At 37.2% G+C, this 24,157-nt stretch overlaps 1 protein-coding gene across 4 annotated transcripts in view; it reads right to left on the bottom strand.

Annotated features, from left to right (window-relative positions):
* Window positions 1–24,157, bottom strand: part of ZNF536 (zinc finger protein 536) — a 1,745,320-nt gene that overhangs the window by 1,040,127 nt on the left and 681,036 nt on the right. For all 4 annotated transcript variants that reach the window (XM_044081674.1, XM_044081671.1, XM_044081673.1 and 1 more), the window contains exon 4: window positions 10,042–10,157. The gene's annotated coding sequence lies outside the window, so the exon portion shown is untranslated. The remainder of the gene's footprint in view (window positions 1–10,041; window positions 10,158–24,157) is intronic.

Here is a 24,157-nt window from a genome sequence, read left to right as displayed (position 1 = left end):
TGATATGTTTAGATATTCCAGGGTACTGGTGGCATGGACAGTATAAGAAGTAATCATGCAGTTTTTCCCTTTACAATTTGCGACTACTGCTGAGGATGAGTCTAATTCTATGTCATTATCCACTGCAAGCACTATGTAATTGTATCTACCTATTTATCTCAACAGATAGATAGATAGATCAGAACTGACCACTTTGGGTGGGTCTACAGCTGATCATATGAGTTATTAACAGGAATAAAACACAAGAGTTTTGAAACAAACAAAAAACATAAAAACATTAAAAAACTTAATAAATAAACTTGATTCCTTAAGCCACTAAAGTATTTGACTGAAACTTGTTGGGATGTTGGATCAGACATTTGTACGATTTGTGCCACATTGTCATATGGTGATGTGGTCTAGGCTAGAAGGTTGACATGTTGTTAAGAAATGTTTAGAAAGGAGAGGGTAAGAAATGATGCCTTGAAATAGTTCTACAAGAACTGACTGACACTTAGAGATACAGTCAGACTATGTCACAGCATGAGATAAAGCATCAAGATAGTCTGTGTCCAGAACTGTGAGGACAGGCTGCAGCTGGTGACCAATTTGCAATAAGATGCTATGATTTATAACATTCTGGGCCCTTCAGTATTTCTCTAGACAATATACTCACACAACAGTTCTGCTGACCATCTTTGGAGGTACTGCTTGCAGCCTTACACAGCTGTTTACTGCTGTTTTATAATGTTTTTCTTGAAACGTGGTTACTTAAAATTCCATAGCAGCAGGTATCTTAGTTACTAAAACACATAATTATTTAAAAGACGGAAAAGCACTAATGATTTACTTTGATTTAACTTGCATTTAGATATATAGTGAATAGAAGAGTGCTCTTAAACGTATGCCTATGATGGAAGCAATGCTGGGACATGAAAGAACTTCAAGGTTATCAGGCAGATGCTGTACCAGCTGCGTTTTTGTATATTTTACCAGAATGCCAAACATACAGCAAAGAAGAGCAAGAGTTCAGAAATTATTGAAAGCTGAGTAGAAGCTACCTTTCCAAAGAAGAAAACAATAAAGGTTTCCACTGAGAAGGAACATGTTATTCAGAATAAATTAGGATATACTGCAGTATCTGCTGCCTTTTCCAAGTAATTTGAATTAGCCCCTAAGTACAGTGTCGAAGGCCAGAGGAGTTTAGGATATGTTCGGACATCAGAAGATGAACTAGAAAATAAAATACTGTAGAAGAGAATTTGGTGGTAGAAGACATCATTTAATAGAATGTTAGGTTTGGATGGTGTTGCATTAGCTGTCTGTTTGATATTCTGATACTCATAACTGTGGTATGTCACTTTACAATGACTAGTTTCTAAGTCAAGCTGATGTTCTAGCATGACATTTGGAATTTTGCAATGAACAGCCTACTGCATTTGAAAATAACTCAATTTTAAATAAACATAAATTTTGTTTTGTACTTGGCTTTTTTTTTGACTTAACAAAATACTCTGTAGATCCTCTCTGGAAGTACTGCTTTTTTAAATGTAATGATTATTTACTTTAAATTCCATATTCTACAGGTGTCTTAGTCATGTTTGTGTAATTATCATCTGCTACTGCATGTCACAGAAAAGGAATGTTCCTCAAATTTCACAGAGAAAATAATGAAAGAGAAAATAAACTGTAACATCTTTACAGCAGTATTGAATCAGGAGAATTTAAATATATAGACGGACACAGTTGTGGAGTAGTGAGTAATGCTGTCAACCTCACAAGAAAATATTCTCTGAGTCTTGAGTTCTCTATGGGTGCCCTGGATTCCCCCCACTGTCAAAGACACATAGTCTGTGAAATGGCATTTTGCAAATTGCCAATAGATGTCAATGTTGTATGTGAGTGACAAGTGTGCATTTTGCAATAAACTGTTATCCTAATCAAAGTGTATTTCAAAGCCTTTCACACACTGGCTGCTAGAATGGGCTATGGTGTTTCTGTGATCCTGTAAAATGTGATTATTGCAAAATGTACAAAATGGATGCCTATAATATACATTAAGTGGCTTAGTTATTTCCAGTGGAATATAATGTAAGAAGAAGTTAGACCTGCTTCATCCTATCACTGATCTAAAGTTCTATATCTCATGCATCTTTCTCAGTATAACATCAAGATGTCAGCTATGTTAAAGCATATAAACAAGGAGAATTAAGGCTGTAATCATAATCAAACATTAGCTAATAAAATGACAAGGAAGAAAAACATACAACAAATACATGTCACGAGTATACAAAAGTTTTATTCAACTGTTTGCTTAATTAATATAGGTGAGTATAGCAACAGGCTCACCTCAGTTATATACCTTTTATTCTTTCTACATAGGGAATCATTCTGAGATATGGTCTGGTAACATGTCATCTCCAACATTTAGGTAGAGAGGTGGAGACATTTGACATTTGATAAAACACCCTGACCTCATGTAGCAAACATGGGAGAAAGGGGAACTGAATGATGAGGATGTCTACACAGGCAAATTTAGAACTCATAATAATCGTGCCCCATTGTGTAGGGTCCATACTCATGCAGTAGAATGACACACCAAATCCATTCTGGATTCATAAAAAGAAATACACAATGGGGTAAAACCCTTTATGTGGTCCTCTCCGATCATATTGAACTCTGAGAAAGGAGTACATAAATGGCTCCCCCCTAACATGGCACTTGAGTCAAAGTGTAGTAAAAAAACATGCTTCAGCTGGTCTCATCCACATAACTTATGGGACCAGAACCACATATTAACTGTCATTTGAGACTGAGATGGATGATGGTTTCCTTTTAAACTAGCATGTTGCTCAGCAGCAGTATCATTCATAAAAGTATAAACCTATATAAAAATTCCACTTTTCCACTTTTCCTTCACAGAAAATCATCAACCACAATCTCTGTAGTGCAAACTAACATGCTTCCTCAACAGTATGAGGCTCCACCCTCAGCAATGATGCACTGATGCTACAGCCAATGTGAGCATTCACTGCACTGGATTCTCACAGCAGCATTTTGTGCTAACATATTTTTCCTTGCAGTCATTGAGGCTCCACCCTCAGCAATGATGCACTGATGCTACAACCAATGTGAGCATTCACTGCACTGGATTCTCACAGCAGCATTTTGTGTTAACAAATTTTTCCTTGCAGTCATTGTAACGGAGAACACAAATTGTAAAAATTGCTCCCCTACATAACAGGGAACACATTAGGCCTATCACTATTGCTCTGTATAGCTAGGCTATACTATAGAGAAACACTGTATGCAGTTTTTTAAATAGACTGTAGCTGTGGTGGTGCAGCGGTTAGCATTGTCACCTCACACCGGGTTCTCCAGTTGATTCTCCTCTGGAGTATCTTCTGTGCGGATTCTGCATGTCCTCCCCGCGGTCGAGTGAAGTTAAAGACATGCAGGTAGGTGTGTGCTTGAATGGGTGTGCTGCCTTTGAAGATTGGGCATCAGGCTGGCAACTCGGCACTGTAAAAATCCACTGCTAATCATTAGTGGACCAGAGTTCCACTGTAGCGAACCCTAACCTGGAAGAGCCAAAAGACATTACTATACACAATATCTTTGGTCTATAATCTGGACGAGGGTTGACAACTTTGGAATTTTCCATTCCTAGATGCTTAATGGCCATCTTCATCAATTCATCATGAAGGCTAATCAGGTTGTCTTACTGAACCTTACATTAGTTGATTATGCTCATTAAAATAGAGGGTATTGAAATGCTGAATGAATCAGATGATTTTGACAGCTTTGATGGTTTGACCTTGTGCTATTGACACAAAAATTGTCAAATATTATAGCACAAAATGGCAATTATGCATGAGTATACCAAAACATGTTACTTAAACTTTACATTATACAGGTTACAGGCTTACAGCAGTTTTTGACTAGTCAACACAAGTGATTAACCCAAATTGTGGTAACATCAATCACCAGTAAATTATTCAAATTCAATGTCCAGTGTTCATGTGAATACATAATCATTAATCACTGTTTAAATTTGTACTTTTGCTGAGAAGAGGCAGTTTTCAGTAGCTGGCACTGTGCATAAATTCACAGAAATTACTGCATGACATGCTGAAATTTATCTTCACCATTAACTCTGCTTTCACCAAGTCTGTGTTTAGTCTGTTTCTACTGTCGGACCAAAGTTCATTCATTATACTGAAAACTCCCTCGCAGAAAGCATTTGAGACCAGGATTGACAAAGTGTATGAAACAATATGAAGCAGGTGAATGTCATTTGTTGACAATACACTAAAAAACTTTACCTACCGCCGACCTGTGTCGTTGAATGTACAATGTCAATTCTAACTTTGAGGAATGCAAAATTCTTCATACAACTTGTCAGTATTAACAGTTATACTTTTAATATGTTCAAGTATTGTCAACATATCCTGCCACTGGATTTCATTGTCCAACATGAGAACATTAAAATACTTGAAAATGGACTCGTCATGCTTATATAGTTTCTGCAAATATGACAAACAGTGATCAAAAAAATGAGGTGCTTCCTGCTCAAATTTCCATTTAATTTCTGCAGTCACAGCATAAGAATGTAGTAGTTGATAAGCCAAAGAACAATAGAATTTGTTACTTTGATGTTGTTGCGGCTTGCACTTCACACTTTCCATAAAGTGCAATTCAGCAACTGTAGTTGCATTCGACTACAAGCATCAGATGGCATCATCAAAAACAGTCATAACACCGTGAATCACATAGAGTGAACACTAAGGTAGAATATCATCATTGTCGCAAGAAAACCCATCCCATAGCAATGTTACAACTTTGTCTTGACCTTGAGATGTAAAATAAGACTTTAGTGCTGGCCAACATAACAACAATATGTCAACAGTAAGCAGCAGGTTAAACCAACATGTGGGCACATGGCATAACAGTTCGCAGTATTCCATTTGCAAAAACCTGAAGAATTCCTTAAGTTTATCAGATTTGTTGGCCAACATGGAGAATGAATTGTAAGTTTTGGTAGCAAATGATTCTACAGCAAAACTGAATATCTTTAATCCAAACTTCACGTAGTAGTTGAGGATATGACATTTGCAATTTGCTTGAATCAAATTTTTGTTCTCAAGATTCAACTTCTGAAATACTGACACGTTTTCTGAAGTTTATGGATGAATTGTCTGCACTGTATGAGATGACCGAATATAAACACAGGCTGTTAGCTGTAATGATATCTTTAATTCTGTCAGCAATTGCTGTACTGGTTTCAACATTATCTTGATAAAAATCCACAAGTCTGTTCATCACACCTTCAGTTCTCGAAGTAGCGAATGGTCAATGGAAATAACTTCTAATTGCCTTTGTTCGAAGCATCTGATCCAATTTCAAAATAACAAGGAGATTTAACAACACTGATGCAAAATTCCTGCCCTTTCAGACCAGTATGCTTTTAGTGCAACTTGTTGCTTTTGTATGACCACATGAAATTTTAGAAGCTGTGGTTGAATCGGGAATAGTTTTGCCAGATATTTGTTGTCACAGTCCTGACTATTTTAGCTGTCATGATGCAAAACACCATGATATGTAATAGTTAGTTCTGCTGCAATAACACTATCTTCTTCCTGCATATTTTTTTGAACAAAAACACAAATTGCATGAGATCACTTTTGTGTCATTAATGCATTCTTGTGCTTAGATGACTCAGCATGTGTTATAATGTACTTCTTCCCCTATTATTTGACAGCAAAGGACTGTCAACAGAGTGTGCAGTTTGCCATGTGTTCATCAATTTTCAATAACCATGAAAAATCCACGGTGATCCACACTTTGAAAACACACATCCTTCTCTTCTGTCTCTTAGAACTGTCCATATTATGTGAATCAGAATTATCCAAATCTGACAGTGTTCACTAAATTTCAAACACATCACCATAATTAATAGGTACTAGCATCTAGTGAGGAGTAGACAAACAAATGTTTTTACTGCCAAAGATTATAAATAGACATTACTTACCAACCATCAGCAGCTGCAGCACCAAAGTCCCAAAGAATGTAAAACAAATTGACTGTGGTTTCTCCCTATAGATTTGGAAAACTACTAAAACTACTGAGCTGTATTTCATGCCAAATTTTTTAAGTTGTTTAAATTTTGATTAATATTTACTGCCAACCATGCCACCCGAATTGCATTAACTTGCAAGACTGTACTAATCGGGAGTACATGATTATGGAATATGATTCCATTGATATGATAGCAACGAATATATTAATTATGGCAATATAGAACCAATTCCCTAGACAAATCTCATCCTAACCTGGACGGCAATCGTCACTTCCTGGACTGTCTAGGTGAATCCTGGATGGTTGGCAACCCCAGTCTGGACAGTAGCATGATTTAAGGCCACAGATAAGCAACATCATGCAAGATCCCTTAAAGGGTTAGAATAATGTTTGTGAATAGTGCAGCCTACGCAGTATTTTGTACCATTTGATAGGTTTAAGTCATCAACTTGATGATATGTATGTGCAACCTTTTTGAACATTCTAAGGGAGTAGATAAGGGCGGTGACTTGCAATGCCTCATAAAAACGTTTGTAGCTGCAAGAGCTGAGCTATGACTCCTTAACGCTATCATCTGAAAACAGATGAACTTGTACTGTTTAATATGATATCAAAGATTTTCTGTCCCCTGAGACTCTGACAGGTCACTTCAATAGCTGCCTTAAACGAAGGTAACTGACAGCAGACCTAAAAATGTATGTTTCTATGTACTCTTTTCTCCAGTAGTTTGGGGAGGTCACAGAATTAACTGCAAGTAGGTCAGAAATATTCTAGGTTTCTATTTCCATGTAAAGAAATTCCATCATGAGAAAAATGTAGTTAGCGTAGATTATAAACGTTTTTAAGTTTTTTTCCTCATTTGTACTGGGTTGCCTACTCACTTCTTAGTAAATCTGCTTGATAATGTTTAAGGAGTATGTCACCTTAACAAACATATATTTAAAATATACTTGTGAAGAATTATATCTCCTGAATGAATACTGCATTAGCGGTGAAGGATACATATCATCCTTTCCAATTCTCTAATATTTCCTAAAAGAAGGTGCCAGGAAGAGTTGTCCATATGTGTAGATATATCTATTTTCTAGTTTGCAGAACGTTTGTAATGCTTTAGATGAAGTTATCCCTTATTTATTCACTAAATAATCACAAATTTGAATCACTCTGTTCAAGTCATTAATATATGGGAATCAGTTTTGTTGAACAGAAAATGTACCTAAGGCATCCAAGGGGAAAACCTGATAAAGCAAGCCATTTGAAATTTTGGACAATCTTTATCAGCATCATGATCAGATATTAAACTGCTTTTACATGCTGTAATAGGTCATGTAATAAATCTATGTCTATAATGCAGGCAGGTGGAGCAGTTATAATCATCAGCCAGATAACTACCTGCTGTGTGTCTATCTGGACCTAAGCTATTAGCTCTGGTGAAAAACTGAAGAAATTATTCCAAATGGTTTCAAGTAACCCTAATCCTTTAACTCTCAGTCACTGCATAATATCTCCACCTCTAATCACTTTTAGTCGCCATAAATCCAAACTACCAAACTCCAACTAACTCCCACTTGTTCTACCAGGTTATCATATTTACATTGCTCAAACTCATATACCTGTTCAAGCAGTAGCCAAGGCAACTGCCTACAAAAAGCGGGTTGCAGGACTGTGGTATGTGTGCAGCCTGGAGTCAAGCAAGTGAAGGAGACCCCAAAAGTTGTTATATAATGTTCCAGACCTCCCACCGGTACATCTGCAAGGTGTATATCTATTCCAGAGATGATAAAAATTCAGAAAATGCTTTCACTAAAGTAATGACTCCCTAACTGTTCCAGTTTTAAGTAAATGTTTAGACAGGGAGAAAGATCAAGACAACAGAGCAGTACTCATCTTATCTAAGAGGTGATACTAGGTCAAAATATTTTACTGCTCACCAGCTGACCTCTTAATTTTAGCAAAAAAATGACTGATGGCAGTCTTATTGCAGGCAGGATACTGAAGAGCAATAATGGCTTGTCACTAATGAATCCAGTATGCACATATTTAAAAGTTATGACAGGGCTGGTCAAAAGTGAAACAACAAAAGGATGAAATGCAGTGGAATCAAAGGCCCAGAAAAGCAGTGTATATGGGTAAAACAAGACCCAATATAGTGACAAAAGTAGTTATACTGAGTCTGGATCTAGCCCTTTAATTAGATTAATAAAATGCATAGCTAGCTACTGACAAGCAAAATAGAAAGGTTATTCATTATTATTATATTATTATAATCATATATAGATATATAGTTATGCTGCTATCAAGCAGAATAAAGGAAAGGTATGTTAGAAGTCAAACAGAGTTGTCACTGTACAGTAGAAGAGTGAAGGGGAAGTTTGGTACAAAGCACTCTGAGAGGGTGATGAGGAGGGAGCTTACAGGCTGTCTATAGAGAATTGCATGAGTCTGAGGTTTTAAGATGAAGTGGGAAGGTTGCTAGTCTCAATTCAAAATTAGCATTAATGTATGATATACGCCCTTAATGAGTGACTGCCAGTGCTTTACTTTTCTGCTTTTGCACAGTATCTGCCAGTGTAATAGTCATGTGGTCCCCTCCTTATTCTGTTGCCTCAAAATTGTCTGATTTACTATTAGCTTAAATGTAACATTGGTTTGTGATAGTCTCATTATTATTGCTGCCAGAAATTAGCTATTCTGATTTTGAACTGAATCTGATGATCATGATAATCATGTTTAGGTACAGTGTCCATGCAGGTACACAGGGTCAGGAAATATTTCATTTGGGGAAAGGGTGGCTTGGAATTTCAAAGAAGATGATGGTCTTCATACTCCCTTTATGAAAACTGAAACATGGAATTCCCATTGGAAAACAAACCCTACTGAAGGTTATATAAGCTCATAACTCAGTGTGAAGAAGGCATGGCTAAAATGTTCCTTGCAATACCTGAAGATATTTTTAAATGCCCCCCCCCCCACACACACACACACACACGAAAACCACATGTTGCTATAGATGATTGCCACTCTTCCATATTTTGACTTATTTTTGGACCTTGCAAAGTGCCTGACCTGTAGAAAGGAAAACATTAATTAGACCTTGAAAAGTATCTGACCCGTAGAAAAGGAAATGCAAAGAAGCTGAAAATAATCTGTAACAATCTCTAGCTTTCATACTGGAAGGCAGTTAGAAATGCTTGATCTGCCCATTGAAGACGGATACAATTTCAGGAACTTGCATAACAAGAACAACCCCCAGACCTATATAACACAAAGCTCTGCAGAAGTTTTTAATTCAAACAAACCTGTCAACTCATCAGAACTTTACTGAAAAAAAAACTTCATTTACAGATGTTCATTCATTGTGATCAGATCGGGAGCCATACCTGCCCAAAAATTGATACCTCAGATAGCCATGCTATGCCTGCAGTGATTAGTACTCTAACAGTCAGATTTGCTGGAAAGACAGAATAGTAAATGTCAGCTAGCATTGCATCATCAGAATGAAAATGTAGGCAGAATTTCATTTCTACCCACCTTAAACCATAGGTCCATGCAGTATTTATCAGTGCTAACAGATAGAATACCATACTGAAAGAGGTTAGACCACTCAAGATAGAATACCATACTGAAGGAGGTTAGACCACCCTGCTTGCAAGCTAAAATTTAATTCTGGTATAACAAGAAGGAATATTCCAGTATCTATAGCTTTAGCACTGTTAGTTTTAGGAAACCTTAGAGAAGACAATGTCTGTATGTGGCATGCATATTAAACATACAATGTGATCTGTCTGCAACATTTGAAACACTCAGGATCAGTAGCTGGGTGGCTGAGGTGGTCAAAGTCTTTGTCCTGAGGTAGTAAAATGAAGAACTGCTATTTACTCCATGAATAATAACTGAATGACATACTTTTGCAAACTTACAGTTGTACAATTGAAGAACAAATAAACACATAAAAAAAGAATCCAAACATTAAAAAGTTCTTACTTCACAAGCAGAATGAGACTTCAGAGATTGCCTAGTCCTTCTTGAGCCAAAGATGAACAACTCGCACCTTGGGTAATATCCCAGAATTCAACTTTGCTAGGTGGGACACCTCTCCACTGTAAAACAAACAAGATAAATGGGAATGCATGTAGAAAAATGAGCAAAGAAGTATGGATCACTTGGTAAACTGTGTGTGTATGTGTGTGCACATACATGTACGGCCAGCAATTTGTAAACCAACTGAACATAAATATAACCTACTGCTTACAGCCATCATCCATGAAAATTTTAAGAGGATGCTCATAATACAATTCCTAATGTCAGAGCCTCCTGCCCTTCAATGGATTGTTGACTTCTTGTTAATATATGCCATCTTAGTAAAGTCCCAAAAGAATCCTCTTCTGGCAATTATATAACTATATAGACATTTAGGGAATACATTCAGCACAGTTTCCAGCAAGGTTTCAGTAATGCCACAGTAATGCATACATACCAGTCATAAATAAAATCAGCTTTGCAAAAGATTGTTACATGGTAGATCTCTTTTTAGACCTTTAAAGAAATCATGAAGCATAAATTATGCATGTCAGTTCAACAGTTTTCAAAAACACGGCTTGGAGGTTAGTGAAGTGTCTTGGATTAAAAGCCACATCACAAGTAGGACATACAGAGTAATATCTTGTACCCAAACTTCATTTACATGCTGCTGTTATATCAAATGGAGGTCAGTTCTCAATTCTCTGCTCTTCTTGCAGTATTTCAACTCACTCCATAAAGACAGACCTAGCATATACTGCATAATGAATGCAATCACACTTATTCTACTCCCACCAATTTGATCCACTGGACTTACAACTGGACTTTCAAACCATCAGGATGTATAGTAAAATATACTAGCAATAAGCTGCTAAAAAACAAATGCTATTCCAAAGTAAAACTATACAGAAGAGTGCTCTGAATAATACTATACCTCCTCTACACAGCATAAGTAGATTGTTTCTCTGTACTTTAAAAAACAAAGCTTTAAATGAAGCCTGATGTCCATAAACTTTACGAAAAAGGCTGGAACAGGCATGGCCACTGGTAGTAGAGTTTGGCTTTACTGACATGAATGTATCTGTAATAACTTAAAAAATAAAAAGCCGCAGGCATTCAGAAGCCATGTAGATGAAACACTTTATATCATTAAGGGTCATTTGCATGTACCCGATGGGCCTCCATTACAGCAGGTCTGAGATATTCCATGGTGAAAACTAGCTTAGCTGAGTTTGTCTTGCAGTTGTACTGAATGATTTGTCAGTATGACAATTTTGTTTATTTGTGTGTGTGTGTCTCTCTCTCTCTCTCTCTATATATATATATATATACACACACACACACACACACACACACACACACACACACATATATATATATATATATATATATATATATATATATATATATATATAGAGAGAGAGAGACATCTGGTAGTGTACACCTTGACTCGAGATGATTGCCACTGTTGAAGTGACACCCCAACCCCATGTACAACAATGGGAAAAGAAGTACAGAATGGATGGATAGATGTGCTTGTGTATGTGTGTGTGTTTGTATGTGTGTTGTGTGTGTGTGTGTGTGTGTGTCTGTCTTTGTATCCTGTGCTCGAAAATATTCTTTCATACTTTTCTCAAAACATCCCCAATGAAAGATGTCAACATTAACTGGTTGACTCTCAGTAATCCAAACTTTAATACTCATATTAATTTATATGGCTTTACATAGCTAATCTCCCAACCTACCCATACAAACAACTCTCTCACATCTAGTATTCTTATTGACTGGGTACTTGTATCTAATCCTTCCAAATATCATAACCCTATAACCCTACCAAACACCCTGAGCAATCACTGCCTTATAAAAGTGCTTAGGTTCACTCTCCAATTCTCAAAACCTCCTAAATTTATCACTTGTAAACTCTATAACTTCCAACCAGAAACCTTTAATACCTTCCTCTCTAAAGTAAACTGAAAATTCCTTACCCAACTCCCACTAGAAGAAGCAGTCCTAGCTTTCAACTCCACCTTCCTTAGCATCTTAGACTCACTTTCTCCTCCTCACACATTCCAAATTAAGTCCACCATATCTTCGTGGCTTTCAAAAGCCACTCATACCCTTATGATAACTAGAAACAAATTATGGAAAAAATGGTCACAGACTAAGCTCTCTGCAGACTTACAAAAATATCAAGAACTCAGAAATCTGACAAAAAACACATAAAGATTAACAGGACTTCTATAATAAACCTCCCACAGCCCTAAAATCTAATCCAAAAAATTCTGGAACTCTATTAACCAAATATTACATCCTGGTAATCTTAGCTCCCCCAATCCATACCCAGACAAGACATTTGAAGAAACTACCACTATCTTCAATACCTATTTTATTGATTCAATATCTAAGCTACTAAACCCTAATCCAAACTCCTCTACTACTAACATCTCTAAATTTTCTGAACCTACTCCTAATACTATCTCCTCAAATACCTTATCCCTCAAACCTGTACCTAGTAGCTACATCAAAACTCTACTCTCTAAATTAAAACCATGCTCAGCATCAGCTGACAATATTCCTTCCACTTTTCTTCTACTCGCAGCTGACTCGCTTGCTCTCCCTGAATCTATCCTAATTAATCACGCTATCTCTGAATCTAAAGTCACTTCCATCTGGAAATAATGCTACACTCTACCTATACACAAAGGAGGTAACTTCTCTGATATCTCCAATTTTAGACCTATAGACCTATCGCTATCCTCTCCCCTCTCTCTAAAGTACTAGAAAAATGTTTTCATAAACAAGTTATGCAGTATCTAATACAGGAAAATCTGCTTACACCCACTCAACACGGCTTCAGACCCAAACATAGCACCACTAAAGCTCTATTATCCTAACTCAACACAGTCTCTATAGCCATGGACGACCATAAACTTATTTCTTGCCTATTCTTGGACCTCTCAAAAGATTTCAACACTGTCTCACACTCTCTTCTGCTGCACAAACTGCATAACCTCAGCTTCTCCTCTGATACTGTTGCATGGTTCTCCAGCTACATCACTAATAGTTCTCAGTCAGTGAGATGGCACTCTGCACTCTCCCCTCCTGTCCCTGTCAAAATGGGTGTACCTCAAGGGTCTATCCTAGGGCCTTTACTTTTTAATATCTTTACTAATCAGCTCTATACCTCCTGTCCTCAGTCATTTTTAGTGCAATACGCAGATGACTCTACAGTCATCACCACAGCCAACTCTCCCTCTAAGCTCTTCTCAGGCATCTTTTAACTTAGTTGAAACATGGCTCTCTAATGACCAGCTCATTCTTAACCCTAAAAAAAAAGCTGTTACTCTTCCTAACTAAAAAGTTCATAAATATTAAACCCTCCTTCTCCATACAGTCCCTTAATAACACTCCATTTCAGGTAGAATCCAGTAGTAACTTCTTAGGCGTAACCATCGGCAATCAGCTTAAATTTGACTTGCATGTTAATAACTGTATCAAAAAGACACATTCAAAACTAGGGCTCCTTTACCGTAACAAAAATTTCCTTATCTCTGAAGCCAAGATTACTCTCTTTGTTACCTACCTTCTACCCAGTCTAATGTACAGTTCTCAAATTCTCACAAATCTTAACTCAGCACTCCTGACCAAACTTGAATCTACCTACAACAAGGTAGCTAGATTTGCTGACTAACAAACCTACAAATTCCATCACTGTCTCTCTCTAAAACACCTAAACTGGTTTGAATTACCCCACCAGCTCCTTCCCTCTCAGCTCCAGATCATCCAGTCTATCCTATACCAGCCTTCCTACTGCCCAGCACTATCCCCTCTCATCTTCCATTATTCTCCCTCCAGACCTCTCTGAAGGTCTAACCAAGACCTACTACAAATCTACAAACCCAAGTCTAAATTTGGATGCAACATGTACAGCTATCACTGGGCTAGGCTCCCACTAGAAATTAGGACCCTTACACATCCTAAACAATTTAAGACAGCCACCAAAGAGCACTTTAAAAGTCACTGATCCTGCCACTGCACTCATAGATTCATAGCTTCATAGGTAAGTACTAGGCTATTAGCCCTAGGGCCTATATAAGCCTAGCCAAAAAGGTACCCTGGCTTTTGCCACCCAAGAAAATTATTTTTCTGTGCCCCTGACGAGCAGAGCCACAGAAGTGATCCCTGGGGTGAATTTCATATTTCCCATCCAATCATCAAAATTTTTCTTGAAGAGTGCTAATGAGGAGCTCTGTTTGACATAGATAAGTAGTCTGTTCCAGAGTATGGGAAGTCTCTGGGACAGGAAGCTATCCCTCCAGTATGTTCTGTTTATTGTGGTGACAAGGTTTAGGTCCCTAGAGTGTGTAGCTCGAAGGGATTTCTTTAAGTGGAGCATGTCCAACAGCTCTGGGTTTGACATAGCTTTGTATGTTAGGCAGCGATCTCCTCTGAGTAGGTGATATGCGACAGAGTAAAGCTGGAGTTTTTAAAGATGGTCTGCATAGGGCATCTGTTTGAGGCCAGTAATCCTCTTTGTGAGGTATTTCTGTGGCCTTTCCAGTTGTTGTAGATGTTTTGTGAGGTACATACCAAAAAGGGCATTGTACTCTATAATGGGTCTAATGAGTGATGAGTAGTGGGGAACAATGACCTCTTTTTTTCTGGATGAGAAACCTTTTGTGATGAGGTGAGACACATAGAAGGATTTCCTAACCACTGTGGCGATGTGATTATCAAAGGAGAGATTACTGTCCACATGTGTATCAAGGTCTCTTATCACAGTTACGGCATTAAGTAGACTAGCACTTATGTGGTAGTTCATGGGTACAAAGTTTTTACCAAAGGGGATGACAATACCCTTTTTGGCACTGAGCTTCAGGCCATGGCTTTGACACCAGGTATCTGTCCCAGTGAGGCCCTTTTGTAGTTTGTCCACATCATTAGGAGTTTTGATTATGGCTCCTAGTTTGCAGTCATCTGCAAACTTTGTTAGCCAAAGACCTTCTGTGTTAGCCTGTACTTCAGAGAAGTAGATAACAAACAGGAGAGGACCCAGGACTGAACCCTGTGGTACTCCACTTGTCGATGGTCTGAAGTTGGATTTGGAGTCTGCTACTTTCACAGTGTGGGCTCTTTCCATGAGCCAGTTGGCAACCCATCTTGTGACATAGGGATTTATACCTAGTTTAGTGAGCTTATCTATAATTCCAGAGTAGGGGATGGTGTCAAAAGCCTTGGCGAGATCTAGATAAGATGTGTGAACCACCTTACCCTCATCTATGGCTTTGGTGACTGCTTCAAATAAGTCAATCAGGCTTAGGAGACATGATCTGCCTTTTACAAACCCAAACCGGGTAGGGTCCAGAGTTTGGAGAATACCAACATCTTTGTTTATGAGTTCCATGATGATACGTTCCATAGCCTTGCAGACCAGGCTCATCAGGCTAATGGGGCGGTAGTTCCCAGGGTCCATCATGGCTCCCCTTTGTGGAGTGGGATAACAGTCATGGTGCACCATTCAGTAGGCACAAAGCCTGAGGTAAGGCTATGATTGAACATGGTACTTAGGTAGGGTGCCAGTTCATTCTCTAGTTCGTGTAGAATGCAGCCTGGGATATTGTCAGGTCCCATGGATGCTGTGTTCTTGGCTTTGGAGAGTGTGTTTTTTACCTGTGCAGCCATGATTACAGGAACTTTGCATTCTTCCGGTATAGAGATGGGCCCTCTAAGGGGAGAGAGGGGTGTAAAGTTAGCACTGAACCTATCTGCAAGGATGTTGGCAATATCAGTTGGTTGAGTATATTTAGTGCCATTGTGTTGTAACTCAGAGCAGATCTGTGTGTTGCCATTGAGATTCTTGACATAGCTATAGAATGCTTTGTGGCAGTCTTTAGAGTCAGTGGCAATTTTGTTTTCATAACTAGCTTTAGAGGATTTTATGAGGGATCTCAGCTTCTTACTGCGGTTGACCTGGGAGTTCCTCCAGTCATGGGATTTTACTCTTTTTTGCAACAGTTTCTTTCTTCTGTTGTAGAGTTTGTTTATGGCAGAGGACCACCAGATTGGCTTCCTTTTTTTGGAGGATAGCATCTTGGTTCTATTAGGGATAGCATGATCCATGCAGTCGTAAAAGTGCTTATAAAGTGCATTTGTGTAGGATTCAGCAGTCGTACCTCTATTGTCCGTCTTAATGGGTGTCATGAAGTTTGTCACTTCTGTCTTAAGAAGTGTGAAGTTGGCTTTGGAGAAGTTTTTTATTGTGGTTTCCCTAATTGGGAGTGGAGGCGGGATGTGTATGGCTAGGGTGATTAGCTTGTGGTTGGATCTGACCAACGAGGAAATGACCTCTGGTGTGGAACACCGGTTGCCCATGTTGGTAATGACTAGGTCTAGGATATTGCTGTCTCTGGTGGGGGTGTGAATAAGTTGATCCAAGGCATTGGAATTTATGAATTCCAGAAAACGTTGAGCAAAAGTGTTAGTACATGAGTAGTTTTTCCAGTTATTGGTGGGGTAGGTAAAATCACCTATTATTAGGGTGTTGGGTTGTACCCTAATATTTTCCAGTGTATCAAGAAATGAGGAGTGCAAATTCTGGGGCATGGTGGGGGGTCTGTAGCAAGCTACAGTTTGGATTACGGTCTAGCCCAGAGTTAGTTGCACTTGGATAATCTCGGATGCATTATGCTGTGCAACTAGACTGTTGGTGTGAATATCCTTAATGAATATGGACACACCTCCACCTTTAGTGCTTTGTTCTGGGTTAGGTGGCCGAAAGGTGTGGTATGAATTATAGCCTGGTAATGCAGGGGTGCTCTCTAGAGCTTTGAACCAGGTCTCTGTCACTGCACAGATGTCGATGTTCTCCATTTTAAGGAGTACCTCGAGTGAGTGCATTTTGAGGTTTAGACCTCTAGCATTGAGTAGCATTACCCTCAGATTTTGCTTGCTTGTACCTGTTATGGTGGTGAAGTTGTCATTTGAATTTTGCCTAAAAAAGGCACTATAGGGGTGGCAAGAGCCTTTGCAAGTATCTGGAATCCCAAGGGCGACAGGTGCAGGCCATCTCTGGAAAAGCATTGTGGTCTGTTGATCATGTCGTCCCAGACAGACAAATACTGGATCCCCTTAGAATGACACCAAAAACTTAGCCAACTGTTGAAGTTGATCATTTTGTCCTTGTACTGTGGTATCATTCTGGGTGATGGCAGGATGCTACTCAGGGCTAGGATTATACCTGCCTTGGCTACAAGATCAGAGAGCTCCTCCATGTCTCTTTTCATGTAGTCCAGGGAGGTACGTCTCAGGTCATTCACACCAACATGGACAATGACAGTGTCATATTTGTACTTGTTGAGGAGTGACCTGAGTGTGTGTGTTATGTGGTTGATTCTGGCACCTGACAGGAAGCTGACAGTAACTTTCTCCTTGCTTAGCCTGGTGAGTGGAACATCAGTGTGGCTGATTATAGTGTCACCTATGACTAGAGTGTTGAGTACGTTGTTATGCCTTACGGGCTGTGGTTGAGTGGCACACTGAGTTTGTGAGCTATGTGTCATTTGGGTTGTGTTGGGGGGTAGAGTTTGCTTGCGTTTCTGCTTTGGAAATCCCTGATTCTTGGGCTGGTTTTTATTGAGAGCCTCCGCGAATGTAGGTGTGTGTTTTGTGTTTCTATGTGTGTGTTTTGGTGGTGTAGGTTTTGAGGGACTATGTGATGAGTGTGGTCTGGTGCAAGTGTTTACCTTCTCCTCTTGACTGTCTAGTCCAGTCTTGGGTGAAGAGAGCTTTGCTTCCAGTGTGGCTAATCTCCCTCCTTAACATCCCCTACTTGTTATACCTTAATCTACTTTCTACCCTTAACTCACTCTTCTCACTAGCTCTCTCTAATCTTCCATGACTAATTTTTCTACAGTCTTCTAAAATCTATTAAGCAAATTGCCTCAGAGAAACATTCTATTGTAATTGTCTTGCCTTCATGCAACTACATCATGATAAAACAGTTTTTTTTAACCACTTACCCCCTAAAACTATACTCATCTTAATGACATATTTCTTTTTATACATCTTGAAATAGTTATATTATACTCATTATTATTGACACTGTATAACATTGTATTGCTACTTACTGCCTTGTAATAATCCTGTAACACTGCTGTTAAATGCTAATTTATAAAGAAAATTGTATAATATATATTGGAGCTTTTCTCCCTGGGCCACCACTGAAAAAGGGCTCTTCAGCTCAGTCGGACAATCCCGGTCAACAAATGTAAAATATATATATATATATATATATATATATATATATATATATATATATATATATGTATATGTATATAGATATATATATATATATATATATATATATATATATATATATATGTGTGTGTGTGTGTGTGTGTGTATATATAGACATTTATATCTTTAAAATATACCAGGTAGAAGGTAGATCCAAGAATTCAGCAAACTAAATGCACAAGCACCTCAACTTGCTTCACCAAGGAGACTTAACTGGAACACTTTTTAGTGGGTTTATTAGTACATGCTTTTGTTCAACAAACAATACAAGACTTCCTCATGCAAATAATTCCTTTCTCACATAAGAGGTAAAACAATCACATGACTTTAAACAACATGGCATAAAATGTTCAGACTTTACATTTCTTAAAACAACCACCAAAAAAAAAATAAATGAATAATCGCTCAAAAATGTTCAGACTTTACATTTCTTAAAACAACACATCTTAAACAATTACAAAAAAAGAAAAATAAAAAAATTGCTCAAAAACAGTTTAATATGTAGGTATCAGAGGTCATGGGTAGTGACACCCCAGAAAAAACTCACTTAAATCTATAACTTTTTAATTCGGGTTTTAAGCTGAACAATCCATTAAAGCCTGGGGGTGGGAGTAGAGAGGACAATAAAGTCATCTGTCAGTATAGTTCCCGCCTTTCTAGGGTCAGTTCCCCAGTACTAAAATACATAGTCATTTGATCCAACACATAAAAAACAAATTTATTATACTTCTCACAGGATACTGAATGTTTATGTAATGTTGCTGTATCCTGTAATGCAGTTTGTGTAATCTCCTGCCTACACAAAATTCCTGGCATGTGATGTGGCTAGGTAAACCACATTGCTATTGCTACAGTCAAAGCAATCTTTTACCCCCACAAATGTTACCTGTTCTTTCATGCAAATATACTGACTGTTGGCAATGAAGCAACAACTTCTACAGAATCCACAGGAGAAAGTTTTTCTCTTTCTTTTAACAACATTTTATTCAGTATTCAGACCATATGCTCTCTCTAAAATAGGTTTTATGTTCTCCCCTTTATATTAAAAAAAGAAGCTGCCTTCCTTTGCTGTGACAGGGTGACTTCTAAAAATCCTTCAAATCTGTCTTCAACCATCTGTTAATCCACTACTATCCATGCTAAAAATGGATGCCCAAACCAACACATCAGTCAACAGGAACTTAAATCTCATCTGTTCTATTACTACAATGGATATATTTTCTAGTACAATAAGTTTATACTTTCTAAATCTTTCTTCTTGTACTTATAAAATCTTTTCTAATTCGCCTTAGTATGACCTCTTTCCACTAATATGTTTTTATCACACCGATCTTATAAATAAAATCAAGTTCTCCACTTGCCAGTCTGAAGGCTCTCACAGCTTGCCATTTTACTTTTTGCAGTATTATCTGTTTATAGTATGCATTTTCAAGATGGACATAAGTATTGGTACTTAGGCCTTTCTGAATAATTGTGTCCAGTTTCCTTTCAAATTTTACTTTAAATGCCTCACTATCCAGAAACTGTATTATTTCTGTGGAATAATCTGCTGTGATTTGGGAGAAAAATAATGTTACATAGTTTAAATAAGTGAAAAAGTCTAAAAACATACTAAGACTACTCTTACAGAAGTTTGATGGCATTTCTTCTGTTAAAGATGAAAACGAAATGCTCTTTAAAATCCAGTCTAACATAAAAGCCACTAAATATAAATCATCCACTTGCATCCTCATCTCACCTTCTGGCACTGAAATGACCCATGTTACTCCCACATCCTGAAGTGACCTGGTACACTACATGCACATATAAAGTTACTATTAAAGAGCTCACATTTGTCTTGTACTTTGTTAACTTATTCACAAAGTCAAAAGTGGTCTTAATCTAAGAAAGAATATGCCTAACAAATGGATTCAACTTAATTTCCATAAAAATGGCCAAAGATTGTGCCTTCAAACAAGCATTGGGGACAAATAGATTATAGTAGGAGATACTCCACACTTTTATTCAACTTTAAAATGAAACAAAAAATGGAAGGATAGCATTAAAAATCAACCAGCAGTCAAATACTTTTGTGAAATTAAACCGATTGATACACTAACAACTCATTCATACAACTATAAGGTTTATTAACTCTGAAAACACTAACCATTTCTTAACAGCTATTGTCAGAGGAAATAATTTGTTTATTTTTGTAATCCTAATTCCTTTAAAATCTCTCATATAATGTTCAAAAATATGACATAGGCAATCTTACATTTATATAAATGAAAAACAAATAAAATGGCACCATTTTAGTTGAAAACATCATACATCACAGACACCATTGAAACAACTGTAGCAGCAAACATTATACGTCACTTATAATCTATCCAGTCATTGTCAGTTAAGCATTATATGGCTCATTCAAATCCTAAATCTTAAACCTTTTTCCTTCTCTGCGTATATTGTTCCCACAATTCCCATTTTTTTCTGTGCAATTTGCTCCTTCCCTTTCCTAAAGATCCCACTTCAAGTTGTTTTATCTCTGTTACTATATTCAAAAATGTTTGTTGAAAAAAAAAATATTGTCAAGCTTGAAATGTATTTTATCCCTAGAAACATTCTAACATTTTCCATAGCCAAGAAAATATTAAAGAAGATTTAAAAGTCTGACTGCAAACATTCAGTTATTCCTTTAATACTTGTACCATTAATGTTGATACAAGAAACATATATGCTTTGGAAATGTTTTTTTTTTTTTCTTTCCTCAAGAAAACTAAGCTTTCTACCATCTCAAAGCCTGAGTAATACTACAGGTTGCATATCTGAAGGTATATTAATCTGTTTCATTTCTATTTCACTTTCTGAATAAGCTAGTTAACTAAATGTGTACAAATATCACGTCATCGCATAGTCTTTATTTAAACTAGTGAAATGTTTGAACACCTTACAACATATCTTTCCAGCATTTTGTTAATGCACTCTTTAGATTAACTACAATTTCATTCCATAAATGTTATTTCTTCTTATTGCATCTCATGCATTCACTGTTTAGGAAATGAGCAACAACAGTCACATTTAGGATCTGTTGGGTAAATTTATTCCAAGCATGTGATATAGCAGGACTTTATGAAATAAAAACACCACTTAAGAACAGGGCAAAAGTACATTTATTACTTACCTTTTTCTCATTTTATATTAACGCTTCAAGCATGTTTTGCTTTTTATTATCAGTTCTGTGACATTGAAAACATTGCTCTACACTGGCAAGTTGCACACCACTCGTAGTATCTATAAAACAGGTAATCTAGCAGAGGAAATGGTGCACTTATTGCTTGACTCTTACTTATTCAGAACTTAATTCTTATATTGTGTATTGTCAGAAATTGAATACATCTCACAATGGTTGTATTCTTATATGGACTCATGTTTGCCACTATGTAATGCTGGTGTTGCGTTACTCCAGTTCTACTTGCCATATCAAAAGTGTTAAATGCTTGACAGCATTTTTCATTATATTTTATCTGTTTCCTTTCTGAGTAATGAAAATAGCAATTTTTTTATTTTCTTGATAATAACAATTTGAAATAGCTCTTTCATTTTATTCAGTACTGGTAGAATTTCCGTAGCTGACACTGTCCTCAGCAAAATAAGTAAATAATTAGGGAGATGCTTTCAAAATATTCTAAGCACTTTTCCAAACAAAATCAAAATATACGTGTGTGTGTGTGTGTGTGTGTGTGTGTGTGTGTGTGTGTGTGTGTGTGTGCGTGGCGTCTTGGCGTAAATGTGTGTGTGTGTGTGTATATATATGTGTGTATATATATATATATATATATATATATATATATATATATATTTAGTTGTAGCTCAGTTATAACAAAGGCAGCTGTGAGCTCTGTGTCAGATCAATTAAACTATCTGCGATATGAAACTTATATACCTTAAAGTACCATTTATTAAAAAAAATGAAGAAAGTAAAAAGATTGAAAACATAAAGAGAAATCTCTAAAACAGCTTGCTGGGTAAATACAGAGAAAATGCTGAATAAAAGAAACTATGACTAGCTTGCTCATGTTCAATAGCAGAAATATTAAGGAAGGCTCCTAATGCAGGGAAAAGACAGCCTGTCTGAAAGAGGAGTTAAGCACAGATTTAACATCAATGTAATCCTAATTTTTGACATTTTTATCATTCATTTACATTGTTTAGACTACTGTTATCTCCAATTTATAGTTTTAAAGTGTTTGCTGACAATGATGCCATAGATGATTTTGCATATTCATCGAGATGTATGAAATTTCCTTGCTCTTTACAGCTTTGGACTTTGTTTGCTGTTGTCAGTTGGACCTTTGTTTGGACAGAAGTGTTATAATAATCATGCTGGCTGCCATTGAGGTACCACGGATCACTTATTTTGGCTGTCACCTACTGATTTCCTTACCTGATCCATTTTATCCATTTGCCTCCTGCCTGCTGTTACAGTCTTTGTTTGAAGTTCAAAATTATTTGATAACCTGATATTTGAGTTATCATCAGCAAATAAGAGCTAGAAGTCTAAATGTCAATTCTTCATACTCTGTTTGATCTGTATGGCTGCTTATATTCCTGATTCCATTATAAAATGCTTATTAGAACTGATAACATTTGTCACTCCAGCCTTTATCTTTCACAACTAGACTTTACAGTTTATTGTAGTCTGCTGTGTGAGTGGAACAGCTTGTGGACTGCATTGGGACTATAATTTATTTTCCCTCCTTGTTGTGCTGTAGCCTATGTTTTAGACTAGAATGGCTTTCTGCTTGATCTTGCCATCTAGCTTAAATACTAGACTCTCAGATCTAAGCCTGAAGCAGCATACCAAGATAGCATGTCTCTAAGAAAATGTTTATTAGCTGCATGAATAGCATGTGTCTAAGAAAATGTTTATTAGATGCATGCATGACAATCACTTTCCATCTCATCTCTGTCTCCTTGTGTGGCATGGCCTCAGACTTTTGGTATGGACTCCCCTGTTGGCCAGATCCACTGAGGTCTTAACTCTATGAGTCTGCAAGTGCCATCTGTTGGATTTCAGCTGTTTCCAGTCTCCACTGGTTTGTGTTTAGAGACACTTGTTGAGGATTGAGTTATTGCAGTTAACAGCATGAGTAACTTTGGAAGGTTGTGTTTCCTCCCTTTTTTTGTCGATCATGTTGATTCTAATTAGAAATTTGATTGTTTTTATAGTGTGATCTTTTGTATTTATGTGAAACTAAATGAAGTATTAGCGAAGGGTAAGCATGATTGTAACAGTATGGGCTCAGCTGATTGCAAAGTCTGAATTATTTAGGTTTCCTAGCCCAAATGTTTAATTAAGAGCTAGTCCTTTGGCAGTGCTATGTCTTGTACTGTGAAGATTTTTCAGGTATGGTCAATGAGAGCCAAAGCAAAGTGAAGAAGTAAAATTTGAAGGGATGAAAATATAAAAGTCATTAAAAGCTATGAATGGGATATCATGGCTATAATTCACACTGGGGTACTATGTCAGTGGTTAAAATTTGAATATGTGCACTACAGCTTTACAGAAATGGTCTGTCACCATACAACAAATTGCACAGCAGATCACATTTTCCAGTTTATTTAAATGTTCTCAAACATATTTTTGTTTTCAATGGCAAAAAGTAGACACGTGAAGCAAAACTGTTGATTTGTGAGCTCTGTAAGGAGTCTGTGGGGTGTGCAGACAAAAGTGTGTTGAGTGCAGGCTTTGTGGAATATGAGTAATAGGAACGTGCAGAACGGTTTTCATTTAGTGACAGAACAA

This window comes from Protopterus annectens, chromosome 8.part1 (genome assembly GCF_019279795.1).
Source record: "Protopterus annectens isolate FY-2018-M chromosome 8.part1, PAN1.0, whole genome shotgun sequence".
NCBI lineage: Eukaryota > Metazoa > Chordata > Ceratodontiformes > Protopteridae > Protopterus > Protopterus annectens.
The sequence above is the reverse complement of the archived record's forward strand: the minus strand, read 5'-3'. Positions and strand labels throughout refer to the sequence as shown.